General features: G+C 34.8%; 1 long non-coding RNA gene across 4 annotated transcripts in view; it reads left to right on the top strand.

Annotated features, from left to right (window-relative positions):
- LOC146394753 (uncharacterized) overlaps positions 1-17,684 on the top strand; it is a 617,916-nt gene that overhangs the window by 59,926 nt on the left and 540,306 nt on the right. Inside the window, exon 1 of one of the 4 annotated variants that reach the window (XR_014835546.1) lies at positions 11,505-11,597. The exons of the other annotated variants lie outside the window; for them this stretch is intronic. This is a non-coding gene — a long non-coding RNA (uncharacterized LOC146394753). Of the gene's footprint in view, positions 1-11,504; positions 11,598-17,684 lie in introns of those variants that run through there. 4 annotated transcript variants of the gene reach the window in all.

Raw genomic sequence — 17,684 nt, 5'->3', positions numbered from 1 at the left:
TGTTGGCTGGCTTGTTTTATTTTTAGATTCCACATATAAGTGAAAGCGTATGGTATTTATTTTTCTCTGACTTATTTCACTTAGCATAATACTCTCTAGGTACCTCTGTGTTGTCATAATGGTCAGATATCATTTTTATGGCTGAGTAATATTCTGTTATATATATTTATGTGTATATATATGTATATATATGCACTCACATATATGTGTATATACATGCACACTGTATCTTCTTTATCCATATGTCTAACAATGGATACTTTCAGTTGCTTCCACATCATGGCTTTTGTAAGTAATGCTGCAACAAACATTGGGGTGCATAAATCTTTTGAAGTTAGTGTTTTTGTTTTCTTCTGTTAATACCCAGAAGAGAAATTGCTGGATGATATGGCAATTCTATTGAAAAATTTGTTAGGAATCTTCATCCTGTTTTCTATAGAGGCTGCCCCAATTTACAATCCCACCAACAGTGTTTCTTTGCATCCAGGCCAATATTTGTTATTTGTTGTTGTCTTCATGATAACCATTCTGGCAGATGTGAAGTGGTATCTCATTGGGGTTTTGATTTGCATTTCCCAGATAGTTAGTGATGGTGAGCATCTTTTCATGTGTCTGTTAGACATACGTATATCTTCTTTGGAAAAATGTCTATTCAAGTCCTTTACCCATTTTTTTAATTGGGTTCTTTGGGTGTTGTTTTTTTACATTGAGTTGTATGAGTTCCTTGTATATTTTAGTTATTAACTCCTTATCAGAAATATCATTTGCAGATATCTTCTTCCATTCAGTAGGCTTTTAATCTGTTGATAGTTTCCCTTGCTGTGCAAAAGTTTTTTAGTTTATGTAATTACATTTGTTTGTTTTTGATTTTTTTCCCTCTTGTCAGTGGAGATAGATCAAAAAATATTTTTTTTTTGCAGTCATTTTAGGGCCAGACCCACAGCATATGGAAGTTCCTAGGCTAGAGGTCTAACCAGAGCTGTAGTCATCAGTCTAGCCACAGCAACAGCAATGCCAGATCCGAGCAGCGTCTGCGACCTACACCACAGCTCACAGCAACACTGGATCCTTAACTCACTGAGCAAGGCCAAGGATCAAACTTGCATCCTCATGGGTACTAGTCAGATTCATTTCCACTGAGCTACAATGGAAACTCCATGATTAAAAAAATATTGCTAAGACCAATTTCAAAGAGAACGGCCTATGTTTTCTTCTAGGAGTTTTATGATTTTATGTCTTACATTTAAGTCTTTAATCCCTTTTGAGTTTGTTTTTGTATATTGATGTGAGAAAGTAGTCAAGTTTCATTCTTTTTGGTGTAGTTGTCTAGTTTTTGTAACACCATTTATTGAAGAAGCTATGTTTCCCCCATTGTACATTTTTGCCTCTTTTTTCCATAGATTAATTGACTATATAAAGGTGTATCTTTTTCTGGGCCTTATACCCTGTTCCATTGATCTATACTTCTGTTTTTGTGCCGGTACCATATTGTTTTGATTACTATAGCTTTGAAGTATAGTAGAAATCAAGAAGTGTGATACCTCCAGCTTTGTTCTTCTTTCTCAAAGAAGGTATCACAGTCTTTGATTTATATTTTCTCCACATTCTCTTCAGTGCTTAATTTCTTTGTTTTTTGATTATACAGGCAAACCTCATTTTATTATTCTTCCTTCACTTTATTGTGCTTTACAATATTACTTATCACTTTTTTTTTTTTTACAAATTGAAGGTTTGGGGTGTTAAAATATTTTATTACCAAAAATTGCAATTTATTTAGAATATTACATAAATTACATAAATTTAGTTGCTAAACAATGATAAGGCTTGAGAGGAAAGATGCTACAATTTTGAAAGAAGTCCTTTTGTGGGTAAAATGCTATCAAATAGCATTGAAAGGTACAGATAAATTGCTCATGAAAAGAGGAGTCAATTGATGCATCAAACATCAATGTGGTCTTATTTTAAGAAACTGCCACAGCTACCTCAACCTTCAGCAACAACCACCCTTATCAGTGTGCAGCCATTAATACTGAGGCATTTCTCTGGTCATGATGCAACAAAAACATAATGGCTTAAGAGTCATAATTTGAAAACTTTTAGAAACTATTGCTAAAGAGAAATTTGGAAATGAGTTTTGAATCTTGCTAAAACTGATGATGGAGAAACTACTTTTTCTATGTGGATTGAATAATTAAATAGTAAACATCTAGTAACAGCTTCTTGTTGGAAGAGAATTAACTCAACCCTTTTGGTGGGAAAAATTTTTCCTAAGTGGGGAGAAAATGATTATCATATGCACGGTAAGCTCACACCTCTCTCATCACTGGATTTTGGTAAGTTATATGGAGCAAAAAGTCAATTTCTACACTAGCCAAATAAACTGAAGATAGCTACTGAATTTATAAGGTAAGAGTCAAGCACTAGTTAGCAGAAAAAGAAAGTTGATGGTAGTAAAAAAGACTTCCGTAGGAGTTCTCAATCTGGTGTAGTGGGTTAAGAATCCAACTGCAGAGGCTTAGGTTGCTGCAGAGGTGTGAGTTCAACTCCCAGCCCAGCACAGTGAGATAAGAATCTGGTGTTGCTGCAGCTGCTGTGTAGGTTGCAGCTGTGGCTCAGATTCAATCCCTGCTTGGGAACTTCCATATGCCTCCGGTGCAACCATTAAAAAAAGAAAGACTTCTATTAATAGCAGAAGAGACATTACAATACTTCAGTGAGATTCCTTCAGTTGTCCAGGAGTAGAATTATGTCCTGAAAATCAATATAAAATCAGGATGATTTCTTCTCTAGTTGAGAAATAGAGCCAGTGTTACTTTTAAGTAGTAGTTGCCAGCCATTAAATTACCAACTTCTACCTATGTGTTTGCTTTTCTTTTAAAATACTCTAAATTGGAGTTTCTGTTGTGGCACAGTGGAAACAAATCCCTCTAGTGTCTGTGAGGATGCGGGTTCAATCTCAGGCCTCGCTTCAGTGGGTGAACGATCCGGCATTGCCCTGAGTGGCAGTGTAGGTCACAGATGCGACTTGGATCTGGCATTGCTGTGGCTGTGGGTTCCCTAGCCCAGCAACTTCCATATGCTGCAGGTGCAGCCCTAAAAAAGACAAAATAAATAAATAAAATACTCTAAAACTTCATTTATCATTTGGACAAATTAAGAAACATGTAAGTAGGAGTTCCCATCGTGGCAAAGTGGTTAACGAATCCTACTGGGAACCATGAGGTTGTGGGTTCGATCCCTGGCCTTGCTCAGTGGGTTGAGGATCCGGTGTTGCCATGAGCTGTGGTGTAGGTCACAGACGCAGCTCTGATCCCGAGTTGCTGTGGCTCTGGTGTAGGCTGGCAGCTACAGCTGCAATTCGACCCCTAGCCTGGGAACCTCCACATGCCACAGGAGCAGCCCTAGAAAAGGCAAAAAGACAACAACAACAACAACAACAACAACAACTACAAAAAAAAAAAAAAAAAAAGAAACATGTAAGTAACCAACAGAAGAACAATTAAAATGGTTTCTTCTGTAGATTATGGGACTGTTGCCTTTTATCATAAGTCCTTTATGTGTGAGGAAACATATTAAATAATTTGAGAAAATATTTTAAAAATAAATAAATCTTAATCAAAACTGTGTGCTACTCTCCAACATATAATTATTAGGGTTTAGTTTATTTTTAGGCTTGATTTAATATAGATGTAATTCAATAGAGAAATTATGAGTCTTTTGGAAAACATGATATAATCTCTTTGATTTAGTTACCTAAAATTTGTTTGAACTTTTCTATTTAAGCCATATGATCATTGCCACCCACATGCCATCTGGTGGTACATCTCCAGATGGCACATAGGAAGTAGTAGGTCTCTAAAATTTTGCCCTGTAAATCTAAACCAAGAAAGTGTTTATAAAGGGCTTCATATTGCTAAATTATGAGGCAGAATTTTCTGTCTTTTAAATAGTAGCTAATTAAACAACAACAATAACAACAAAAACCTTCACTTCTACTCTCTGTTATTTGATTGAAATTCTGGATCTTCTAGCAAAACAACTAGATTCCATTGGACAAAATTCACCCTCCCAACTTTAATTCCTATTTTCAGTGGATATCCCAAAGATAGATATTGGGATATTATTGTTATACTATATCTTGTTAGTCATGAAAGTTGCTACAGAAAGTTTGCCTCTCTATTATGTAAACTCTTAGAGCAATAGTTTTGAGCCTTGGTTGTACATTAGAATCCCCTTAGTTGCTATGAAAAATCCAAATGCCAAACTATACACTATACAGGTTATATACAACTTTGAGAGTGTGAATGAGACACCTCAATTTTTAAAGCTTTCCAGATGTTGACAATGTGCAGCCAAGTTTGAGAAACACTGTCCTAGAATATCATGTCTGTTTAACCTAAAACTCTGTACCCATGGGGATAAGTACTTTGAAGAATTTTTAAAGTACAAAAACATATAGGAAATAACTCAACCAGGGCATAATTTTGGGGATTAGAACAAAGAAAAAAATTGAGACATATCCTTTGCTGCTTTGTTGAGATATAAAACAAGGTAAAAACTAAACTTTTGTGACTAAAAGCTGTTATTTTCTAAGCAGTGTTAGTTATCCAGTCCTAAAAAAACAATATGTCGGAGTACCCATCGTGGCTCAGTGGAAACGAATCTGATTAGGAACCATAAGGTTGCGGGTTTGATCCCTGGCCTTGCTCAGTGGATTAAGGATTTGGTGTTGCCCTGAGCTGTGGTGTAGGTCGCAGATGAAGCTTGGATCCTGTGTGTCTGTGGCTGTGGTGTAGGATGGTGGCTACAGCTCTGATTAGACCCCTAGCCTGGGAATCTCCATATGCCACGGTGCGGCCCTCAAAAGACAACAGACAAAAAACAAAACAAAACAAAACAAAAACAATATGTAGCTGAAAGTATATGAATGATATAAGCTATTTGATACCAATGGGAAAAATGAACCTCCTTCATAGGAAGATTAAGTTTCCTGAGGACAAAATACAAGTTTTTAAATTGAGAGCAACATCTTTTTTTTAACATACAATGAAAGAAAGTAAATATCATAGGAAAAACAGATTATTCATGTGTTGTGTTTTCCCTAAGTATTATTATAGTGTTGAGTTAGTCAATTTTTTAATTATGCATTGTACATTATATTTCTTTGTGTGTAACATTTGGCTTAAAATTAACATAATTTCAAATCTATTTAGCATTTTCTTAATTATTATTTTAAACTCTTATTTACTTTTTAATATATCATTTTCCAGTCAGATCTACAGTTTGCTATAAAAAGAACATAGTTGTCGATTACTACAACATAAAAAAACAGAAGAAATTTTTCTTTTAAACCTACCTCTGCACGTTCTCATTATCTCTTTTTAGGACCTTACAGTCTAAGGAGAAAATAACAGCACTTATGTTTCAATTTATGCTGCAGGTTTTGCACCTGTTATATATTTACATCATTTATACATAATTTCATTTGAAATTAAAATGTTACTCACTCAATAAAGATTAGAGAATGCCTCATATTATACCATCCACCTTGGAATAACTTTCCTTAAGACCAAGTTTAATAGCATTTAGAAAATCAAAACTTAACTTCCAAATATCAAACTAAGAGTCATGTTCATGTGAAACGTTCTGATGGATTCATATTTTATGGCATATAGTAATTACAGTTTGCTCTTTTAATATATAGATAATAAACACATATATGGGTATATATGTATCCAATGTCATATAAAAAGGAAAAATAAATTAGAAGATTGATGGGTTAATTAGATTGGTATTCTAACATTGTATTCCAATTGTATTTTTTGGTCACATCTTGAAAAGAACCGTAAATATCATTGTCATTCCAGAATTTGACCTGCATTTTTCTATTTAAGTGTTTTGAAAGATTATTTTTCTTTCACTTGAGGTTCAAAAAGTCACATGGACTAATTTGGGAAATCAAACACAAAAGAAAAATGTTGACTTAAATGAAACAAAAATGTGATATAATCTATATAATGGACTATTACTTGGAAATGAAAAAGAATGCAGTACTGATACATGCTACGACATGGATGAACCTTGAAAATATCATGCTAAGTGAAAGAAATAAATCATACAATATACTATATTATATTATCCAGTTTGTACAAACTGTCCAGAAGAGGCAAATCTATAAGGAGAGAAAATGAGGGTTACGTGGGGCTGAGGGCTTGTGAGAGATGCAGTGTGACTGTTAATGAGTACAGATGGAGTTTCTTTTTAGGGTGTTGAAAATGTTCTAAAATTAGGTTGAAGTGATTGTTGCACAGCTCTGTAAATAAACTAAAAAACATTGAATTGTACATTTTAAATGGATGAATTTTATGGTAAATAAATTATAAAGCTTTTTAAAAAAGGATAAATTGATGTTAAAAGGCTATTTTGAGGTTTATTCTTCTTATGAAACAATCTACATACATAGAATATAAGACAAAACCACCTTATATCAATAGTGCTGATTGGAATAAGGTGGGAAAGCAAAATGTAAGTATCTTACCAAAATTCTTACAAATTCAGGAAGTTCCCATTTTGGCTCAGCAGGTTACCAACCCAAGTATTATCCATGAAGATGAGGGTTCTATCTGGCCTTGCTCAGTGGATTAAGGATCCAGTGTTGCCATGAATTGTGGTGTAGGTCACAGATGCAGCTAAGGTCCCACGTTGCTGTGGTTGTGGTGTAGGCTGGCAGCTGCAGCTCCGATTTGACCCCTAGCCTGGGAACTTCCATATGCTGCAGGTGCGGCCCTAAAGAGAAAAAAAAAATTCTTACAAACTGAGACCAAATTCTGACAGGATACTTTTTTTGATGTAAGACAGAGCAGCCAAATACCAGATGTAAAGTGCCTTGCACAGTGCATGGTGCATTAACAATATGCTTAATGAATGAGTTATTTTTTGCCATCATCATTATATGTATCACCATCACCATCATCATTATCACAAAATTTGTAATAGAAAGTATATAGACACATAGACTTTGTCTCTTCTTTTGAAGTTATACTCAGTTGAGTGTAAATGTAACATTGGTGCCATGTGTCATCTGGTGTCAGCTACCACAATTATAGACAGTGACTCTAAGAAAATTAATAATCTCTACTGTGTTTACCTTTAAAATTGAATCCAATTAAGTGAAGGCAAACTCACTCTACTTGCACATGGTTGAGAAAATTTATATTTATTTTAAAAGATAGAAAGTATATTCTTAAGTATAGAAAAATCAACATCAGTGCAGCTTTCTCTTTTACAGTCAGTATTCTGATAAAACTTCAAGAGGACTAATGATATAGAAAGAAATTGTAAATCATAGAAGTAAGCTTTTTATTTGGGGGATCAGTAGTATGGAATTTTGTGACATTATTTTAATAAATACTCCAAATTCTGTGTGTTACATTTTGTAAGTGGAAAACGCTCATTGAATGTACATGGAAATCGTATAATGATAATGCCACCTCTAGTTATCTTAGGAAATAGAAATTAGTGAACCACATTACTATGGAGAATGAAAATAAATGGCAAGATTTTTTAACAAAGTAAAGTAACTTACTTTATATGCAGCCACAAATTGATTTAATTCCAAAGCTCAACATTTTCCCACCAAAAGTCATAGAATTTTCAAAGTATTTCGGTGGTACTTTTAAATGGACTACTTGCCTACTCCAGGGTTTGGGAGCAGAAAGCTCTGAAAGAAGCATTTGTTATGATGCTTAAAAATTAATTGAAAGGCCATTTAATTTTTATATGTGCTGTGTTAATATTGACTATTCATGAGTGTTGGATATTTGGATATTTTTTTAATATTGGATATCTTATATGAAAATTATTTTCATATGGAGAGTTCTTTACCCTCTTTCAGCAATCTTTTGAAGGATCTACTTGCCCCACCAACATCAAATCAAATTCTCTTCTAAACCTGCTGCACTATTTCAGATAATTTGTCCCACCATCTTTTCAGCTACTCAGTCTTGATATTTCAGTTGTTTTTAACTCTTCTTATTAGCTGTCAAGTTTAGCTGAGAGAGAAAGGACATAGCTTGAAGGGGTAATAGAGAAGCCAGAAGAATTATTTTCTCTGATGCTTGTGGAGATTTGCATAATCAGTTATTATTTCAGATTTTTTATTTTTTAGAAGACAAATACTTTCTTGATGATAAAGAGAAGGGTAGTAGTAGTATCTATTTGTTTAAACCATACTGGCTATTATTCTGCAAATGAGTGACATGCAGAAGTACATATCAGCCAGTAACCTATTTGCTAAGGGGATAGTGTCTCTAGTCAAATATTATTGGAAGATTCCCTTTCTGATAGGAAAGGGCAACAACAAGACAGAGTAAAAGAGGCTTCCTCCATGTCCACAAAAGTCAAAACAGTTTCCTAGCAGCTAATGAAACATAGTTAAGTTTTTCCAGCAAACAGAAAGCCGGAAAATAATAATATTTTTCTGACAGTTAATGTAAGATTAATTTTAGAAGTGGAGCTTCAACTATTTACTAAATGAGACCAAACACACTAAAAAGGAAGCCAACTTCAGAAAAGATATGTTTAGATATATGCCTCTATGGCTCATATTCCTACCCAACTCACATGGCTTTGGTGGCAGGCAGTAGAGGCTGCAACACTTGAGGATTTGCTAATATTGAGTGTGTAGAAGTTTCAGTGTGACTTCAAATGAGTCATCATTTTAAGTTTCAAGAAGATACATTCATCTTTTTCGGAAACAGTAACTTTGAAAGCCTATTTAGTGAGGTAGCAAGTACATCAATACTGACAGATTATTCTTTTTAACTCTTTGATCCTTTCATTAGTTTTATATTCAGTAATGTCTTAGACTTGATCATGTAATAATTAGTAATTATTTACTTAAGTCATAGTGATATTTATTGTGATACAGATAAACAATTTACAATCTCATGAAAACTCCACTGATGGAGAACTTTAAGTCCTTGCTCCTCAGCATCACCATCTAGTGGCAAGAATCTCAAACTTCCAGAGGCCCTAAATCTAGTAGAATGCAGGCAGCTAACTCAACCATGCTGCACAGTGACGCAAATAACACAGTTTACTTAAACACTAACATATATTTTTGTCCAAATCTAGTTAAATAAGAGAATTATTTTTATGCTTGAGTATATGGAAAAGATTTACATTCTTATTATAAATTTGTATGTATACAGTAGTCGTATTTTCAGTGTTATGATCATTGTTATTAATTGACTTCTTGGAAGATTGATCCCTTCATTCCACAGAGATTTTTTATATGAAATGTTTGACAACCACAATTTCTGGATTTTTACCTTCCTCTCCTCTTTACTCTCATTGGAGTTTGGGAGAAGAACCTCTACTCCTTTGCAAGGCAAATCCGCCTCCATATGGAATTGATCCACCAACCGGTTCCACAAAATATCACTGCTAGGATTTGAACTTCTGTATGCAAAAGTTAAAATTTTTTTCTCCTCAGCCTAGATCCATGATCCTTTAAAGTTTTTAAAATCTTTGCCTTGCTTTTGCTAACTCTGGAGCAAACTTCTAGAAAAACTAACATGTATTCAGTGACTTGACTTTCTTAGCTTGACGTCATTCCTTTACTCTTCACGATCTGGCATTTGACCCTATTGTTCTGTGGAAATTTCTCTCTGAAAGATCACCAATGACCTGGCTAAATTCAACAGCCTACCCTTAATCCTATCCCGTTTTGATATAAGTCTCACAGTTCATACTACCTTAAAACCAGTATGTTCTGTAATATTTCCTACATACGAAAAGATATAAAGAATAATATAATGAGTGACTGAGTTCCAACTAAGGGTTTAGTACCTAATATATTACAAAACTCTTGTTCTCTGGTCATATTCCCCCCACTCATTATTATTCCTTGCTCTTCCAGGAAACCATAATTCTGAATTTTGTGTTTATTTTTAACATTCATTTTATATTTTACCACATATATATATGTATTTCAAAATAGTATTATAATATTGACCCAAATGTTTAAAAATTTATTTAAATGTAATCATGTCATATGTATTACTATGAAATTTACTTTTTATGTATTTGACATTCATTTGTATTATTGTCTGTCGTTGAGTAATATTCATTTATATTGCATATAGTATTCTATTGCATGTGAGTACAGTCACAATTTATCTCTTCTATTGAAGGACATGGAGGTTTTTAGTTTTTCCCTAATTGTATTGAGATATAATTGAGATAGAAAACTGTATAAAGTGTACAGCATAATGACTTGACATACAATATATTATGAAATGATTATGATAGTAAGTTTAGTTAACATCCATCACTGCATGTAGTTACAATTTTTTTCCTTGTAACAAGAACTTTTAGGATATGTTCTCAGGAACTTTCGAATATGCCACATAGTAATGTTAACTATAGTCATCATGTTCTGCATGATGTCCCCGGTACTTATTTATCTTTTAATTGGGAGTTTGTATCTTTCGACAACCTTCATCCAATTCCGCTATACTCACCCCCTGCCTCTGGCAACCACTAATCTAAACTCTTTTTATATGAGTTTTTAAAATTTAATTTAATTTTTATTTTTGCTTTTTAGGGCCGCACCTGCGGCATATGGAGGTTCCCAGGCCAGAGGTCCAATCAGAGCTACAGCTGCCGGCCTACACCACAGCCACAACAATGTGGGATCTGAACTATATCTGCGACCTACACCACAGCTCACAGCAACGCCAGATCCTTAACCCACTGAGCAAGGCCAGGGATCGGACCCACAGCCTCATGGTTCCTAGTCGGATTCATTTCCACTGCTTCATGATGGCAACTCCAGTTTTTTTGTTGTTGTTGTTTGTTTTTTTAGTTTCCATATATGAGAGCATACAATATTTGTCTTTCTCTGATTTATTTCACTTAATACTCTCAAAATCATCCATGCTGTCCTGAAGGGCAGGGTTTCCTTTTTTTTTTAATGACTGAATAATATGTTATACACACACACACACACACAGACAGACAGACAGACATATACACCCAACAACTTCTTTATCTGTTAATCTGTCTATGGACACTTAGGTTGTTTCCATGTCTTGGCTATTGTGAATAATGCTGCTTTGAACATGAGGATATTGATAGCTTGTCAACATAGTGATTTCTGTTACTTTGGATATATACCCAGAAGTGAAACTGCTGGATGTATGCTCAGGTCACCCAAGATGGCTTTTCTTTTATTTGTATATACCCTTCCTGACCAGTTCCTGCTTCACTTGCACCCTACTCACATGAACATGCTCGCCCGCTGCCCCAGCTAGGAATGGTTCTGATCCTTAGGCCAGAACAACTCTACCTGCTAGTTTATTAAAGGGAAACACCTGACCTCATGATGGTCCTTAATCTGAGGGCCTGTGAGGGATATGCCCCAGCTGGTTTCCCTGGTAGCTAATGAGCCAACCTGACATCAATTCCTCATATAAATAGTCGCCTCTTCCCACTACCCCACCCCCAGTAGTGAAGATGGTTGCCGTTGCCTGCTTGTCTGCTGCTGGCTGTACATAGTGGAGTGTTCCTTCAGGACATTTTGCTTCAAACGTGTAAGATTCCCTATCCTATAAACTGTTAGTGTCTCTGTTGCTCTCTGTGGGTTTTTCGGTCTTGAGGGTGGACAATTACAAGGCTTGCAAGCCTGTAGGGTGCAGCCCAACAATTGGTGAGCCAGCTTGTAGGGTGCAGCCCAACAATTGGTGAGCCAGCTAAGAGGTCGAGGAAGCTCCTGTGAGCTCCGAGATGTCAGGAAATAAGGACGGGGTAGGGAAAGTTGTGGAGTAATCCTGAGGTGGCCGTCCACTAGCATGTGGGGCCTGTGGCGGCTGACTACCGTGAGAGATGCCTTCCTCTTCCATTATATTGATGGTATCCTCTTAATCTCAGAGTCTCTTTCCAGAATTCAAGTACCAGCCCCGCTCCAGACTCTTTAGTCTTGAGGCTGGGCAATTACAAGGCTTGTAGGCCTGCAGGGTACAGCCCAACACTAGATCATGTGGCAGTTCTATTTTTAATTTTTTGCGGAAACTTTATACTGTTTTTCATAGTGGCTGTAGCAGTTTGCATTCTCACTGACAGTCTACAAAGGTTCCCTTTCCTCCACATCCTCGCCAGTGCTTGTTATTTGTTGTCTTTTCCATAATAGCCATTCTAACAGGTGTGGGCTGTTGTTTCATTGTGATTTTGATTTACATCTTTCTGATTAGTGATGTTTAGCACCTTTTGACATACTTGTTGGCCATTTGTTGTTTTTGGAAAAAGGTCTATTCAAGTCCTCTGACCATACATTTTTAATTGAATTATGTTTTTTTTTCGCTATTGAGTTATGAGTTCCTTATAAATTTTGGATATGTAAATACCTTATAAGATATATGGTTTGTAAATATTTTCCCTCTTTTCATTTTGTTTGTTTCTTTTGCTGTGCAGAAGCTTTTTAGTTTGATGTAGTTTCACTGCTTTTTGCTCTTGTTGCTTGTACTTTTGGTGTTTTTATATATATATATATATATATAATTACTAAGACCGATGTTAAGGAGATTTTTCCTCGTTTGCTTTTAGGAGTTTTATGGTTTCAGGTCTTAAGTGTTAAGTCCTTTATCCATTTTGAATTAATTTTTGTCAATGGCATAAGATAAAGGTCCAATTTCATTCTTTTTCATGTTAATATCCAGTTTTCCCAACACTCTTTATTGAAGAGACTACCCTAATGGATAAGACTACTTATCCATTAAGTATTCTTGGCTTGCTTGTCAAATATTAATTGTGCATATATGTGAGGGTTTATTTCTGGGCCCTCAATTCTGTTCCATTGTTCCTTGTGTCTGATTTTTTTTTTTTTTTTTGTCTTTTCGTGTTTTTCTTGAGCCGCTCCTGTGGCATATGGAGGTTCCCAGGCTAGGGGTCGAATCGGAGCCACAGCCACTGGCCTACGCCAGAGCCACGGCAACGCGGGATCCGAGCCGCGTCTGCAACCTACACCACAGCTCACGGCAATGCCGGATTGTTAACCCACTGAGCAAGGGCAGGGACCGAACCCGCAACCTCATGGTTCCTAATCGGATTCATTAACCACTGCATTAGGACTGGAACTCCCCTTGTGTCTGTTTTTAATGCCGGTGCATACTGTTTGATTACTATAGGTTTGTATTATAGTTTGAAATCAGGTAGTGTGAGTCCCCTGGCTTTGTTCTTTCTCAAGATTGCTGTGGTTATTAGGAGTCTTCTGAGTTCCACACAAACTTTAATTTTTTTTTCTATCCCTGAAAAAGGCTATTGGAATGTTGATAAGGATTGCATTGAATCTATAGATGGTTTGGGGCAGTATGGACATTTTAACAAATAACTTTTCTGAACCATGAGTACAGGATGTCTTTATTTGTATCTTTTTAAACTTCTTTCATCAATTATCTTACAGTTTTTAGTATATAGATCTTTTACTCTCTTGGTTCATGTATGAAGTTTATTGTGCTCTATATTTTTATATTTTGCTACTTTATTAAATTGCTACTTTATTAAATTCTTTCATTATTTACAATTTCCCATTATTCTTTTGGGTTTTCAGTTATATAATTATATCTGCAAAAAGATAGTTTTAACCCTTCTAAATTTATACTTTCAATTGCTTTCTCTAATCCAGGTGTACTGGCTAATACATATGATGCAAGTAGTAGTGGAAAGAGTGAGCATGTTTTATTAGGGAAGTCTGTGGCATTTACTAATTGAGAAATACACTGGTTTGGGAGCTGATGATTGTATGAAAGTGACCACAGATTCCTATTGAATGTTTTTAAAAAATGGTTGCTGAATTTAGTGGAATGACTTTTAGGCATCTCATAAAGATGATTTTTTTGGTCTTAGTTCTATTAATATGATAATTGTGTTCATTTGTTCCTATGTTGAACCACCATTGAGTTCTCAGATAAAACCCAATTAGTTATATAATCCAAAATAATGTTATTTTTTTAACGTGCTGCTGGATTCTGTTGGCTAATATTTTATGTATAAATTTTACATTAAATATTTGTAAGTAATACCAGAGTGTAGTTCATTTGGATATCAATATTATACTTACCATATAAAAATAATTTGTAAATTTTCTTTTCATATGCTTTGTAATCATTTTAGAAACACTAGGGTTAATAAATCTTTAAAAGTTTTGTTGAATTCCCTTGGGAAGATTTTATATATATTTATATATAATGTAAAATATTTATATATATAAAATACATAACATAAAGGTCTAATGCTCTTTTTGCAGGTGAATTCTTTATGACTGTCTTGATTTTTTTTTTCCTGTGGGAAAGTCTATTTAGTATTTTCACTTCAACTGCAGTCAAACTTTGTAAACTGTATTTCCTAGGGAGTTATTTATGTTTTTAGATTTTAAAATTGAATTGCATATATTTGTGCAAAATGGTCTCATTTAAAACAATCGACAAATTATCTTCCATTTGTCATTTCTGATTATGTGCCTCTGTGGTTCCTTTCCCCTTTTCATCAGGTTATTTAATAACATACTAAATTTTTTTCCAATGAACCAGCTTTTTGTTCATTTATGATGTCTATAGTTTTCTATTTTCTAGCTCATTGATACCTGATTTTTATTATTTCCTTAATTGTTTTTCTCTTTATTTTTAATTCTAGATTTCTTTTAATTGAATAGTTCATTTATTTTGATTTTTCAGTTTTGTTGATAGAGGTATCTAATTTCATAATTTTTCTCACATAATATGCTTTGCTGTATTCCATTGTTGTTTATAAGAAATTCTCTAACATTTGTTTTACATTTTTACTTTGACCTAAGTGTTTGCTCACTAGCATGTTTTAAAAAAAAAATTCAGGTGGAAAGATTTTTTAAAAAAAAATTTGGTTTTGGCGTTCCGATTGTGGCTCAGCAGAAACAAATCTGACTAGCATCCATGAGGACGTAGATTTGATCCCTGGGCTTGATCAGTGGGTTAAGGATCTGGCGTTGCTGTGAGCTGTGGTGTAGGCCGCAGACAGCACCTCGGATCCCACATTGCTGTTGCTATGGTGTAGGATAGCAGCTACAGCTCTGATTGGACCCCTAGCCTGGGAACCTATGCCATGGATGTGGCCCTAAAAAAAGAAAAAGAAAAAGAAAAAAAAATTGGTGCAACTTCTAATTTTGTCACACTGTAGTTAGAGAATTATGTCTGTAATATTTCTCTATTTTGGAATTGAGATTTTTTTCAAAACAACCAAATATACAGTCAGTTTTCATATGTTGTATGTACACTAAAAAAATACTTTCTTTATAATCCAGGGTACCAGAGATAATATTTACTTGTGTAATATTGACTACTATTATATATTATATACAATTCATTATGAATTATAGATTTAGCATTATAAATTTTTTTTTTTTTTTTTTTTTTTTTGTCTTTTGCCCTTTTTAGGGCTGCATCCGCGGCATATGGAGGTTCCCAGGCTAGGGAATCGGAGCTGTTGCTGCCGGCCTATGCCAGAGCCACAGCAACGCAAGATCTGAGCCCGTCTGCAAGTCACACCACAACTCACAGCAATGCTGGATCCTCAACCCACTGAGCGAGGCCAGGGATTGAACCCGCGACCTCATGGTTCCTAGTTGGATTTGTTTCTGCTGTGCCACGATGGGAACTCCAAAATGTTTTCTTTAATTATCTAAATTCTATGCTATTAAGCCTCATGATCTTGACTCCTGCTGTCTTTTTATTCACTTATTGGTATATATCCTTTTATTTTTAACTTTTTGAATCTATGTTAGATGTCTTTGTATAAATAATAGGTTCGTATTTATCTTCAGTCAATCTAAAATATTTTTCTTTTAATCTGTAAGTCATGACTATATTACATGTAATATATTGAGTGTCAAATCTGTTCTCCATCAACCTCTGTATTGAAAGTTTTTTCTTCCTCTTTAGGAAGATTTTAATTTTTGTTCTGATAATTGCCATTATAGTCTTACTATCCTTAATTCTTTCTTTTCAAGTTACGTTCTGTTAGTTTCTTACTATGAGCATTACTGAAAATAGCCCTAAATATTTTCCCTTTCCTTTTCCCAATCATCTAAATTAAAGTTATATCCCTATACCCCAATAAAAAATACATATAAGGAAATCAGCCATCTTATTCTATTTACCATTGATTTTCCCTCTTCTCACCATCATTAAAAATTTTTTTATTGAAGTATAGCTGACTTACAATGTTGTGTTAGTTTCAGTGTGTATAACAAAGTGAATCAGTTTGGATTCACTTTGGATATGTATAAATATCCATTCTTTTTCACTCACCATCACTTTTGATAGTTGCAGTATATTACCATTAGAACCCACATCATTTACATATATTCATTCATCCTTAGTCCCATCATTTATTATTAGTGATATAGTTAAATATATTTAATGCTTGCAAACATTTGAATATTTCCTTGGTAGTGTGAAGCTCATTCCTCAATAGATATTCAGAAAGAGTGCATATGTACAATATTCCCTGAATAATGTCGGTTCACAGCAGTTTGCAGTCTTTGTGTTCCACATGCTCTTTGAGTTTCTTAAATTACCTTAGGAAGGTCTGGCTTAAAGCAGTGCTGTCAAAAATTCTGATGCGAATTTGGTTTTTAAAAACTCTTACTTGGTGTTTTGCCTCTATTCCCAAATTGTGTGTTTTTTTTTTTTCTTTGTCTTTTTGCCATTTCTTGGGCCACTCCAGCGGCATATGGAGGTTCCCAGGCTAGGGGTTGAATCGGAGCTGTAACCGCCGGCCTACGCCAGAGCCACAGCTACGCAAGATCCGAGCAGCGTCTGCAACCTACACCACAGCTCACAGCAACGCTGGATCCTTAACCCACTGAGCAAGGCCAGGGATTGAACCCTCAACCTCATGGTTTCTAGTCAGATTCGTTAACCACTGTGCCACGATGGGAACTCCCCAAAATTGTGTTTTTTAAATGTATGAAACTTTTGCTCAAATCTTTCTTTATATTGACTATCCAAGATGATTTTTCTCACGTACCTTTTAACTTTCAAATATTCTTTAATTTCAGAAAAGTGTTCTTGATTATGGTGTTTAGTATTTGTAGTGTTTGACTGGTTTTATACTTCTAGCACTACTTTTATATATTTGTTGTAATTTCTTTGTTTTCATTATTTATCACTTTCTTTTTAAAATTATTAAAACTATCTTAATATATATTTGAATTGTCTTTGCTTTTACTTTCTATTTTCAGTTTCCCTTACTATGATTCCATTTGTTCATTTTTGTGTTGCTTACATTCTCTCTCAATTTATAACTTTTTTCTCTTACCCCTGAGCTGTCAACCTCCAGTTGCCAACCTGTCTCATTTATTAATTTTTCTCATTCTCATTTGTTTTGTTGTGCTATAACTAATATATTTCATAATTGCATTTCATTGTTTTGAAATAATAAGTTAGTATTTTTGTTTTGTAGCCAAGTACACACACACACATATATATATGTAGAGTATTTTTCTGGCATCATCATTTTCTGCAGTATTTTTTTTTTTTTTGGATCATTGTCTTTTTTTGGGGGGGGGCACACCCATAGCATATGGAGGTTCCCAGGATAGGGGTCCAGTCAGAACTGTAGCCACCTGCCTACATCACAGCCACAGCCAC

The sequence above is a fragment of the Sus scrofa genome, chromosome X, assembly GCF_054392235.1.
Source record: "Sus scrofa isolate SSC_HxYL_T2T_F1_AM1 chromosome X, Sscrofa_HxYL_maternal_Yorkshire_Landrace_v2.0, whole genome shotgun sequence".
NCBI classification, from domain to species: domain Eukaryota; kingdom Metazoa; phylum Chordata; class Mammalia; order Artiodactyla; family Suidae; genus Sus; species Sus scrofa.
Note: the sequence above shows the minus strand (reverse complement) of the source record. Positions and strands in the feature narration are given on the sequence as shown.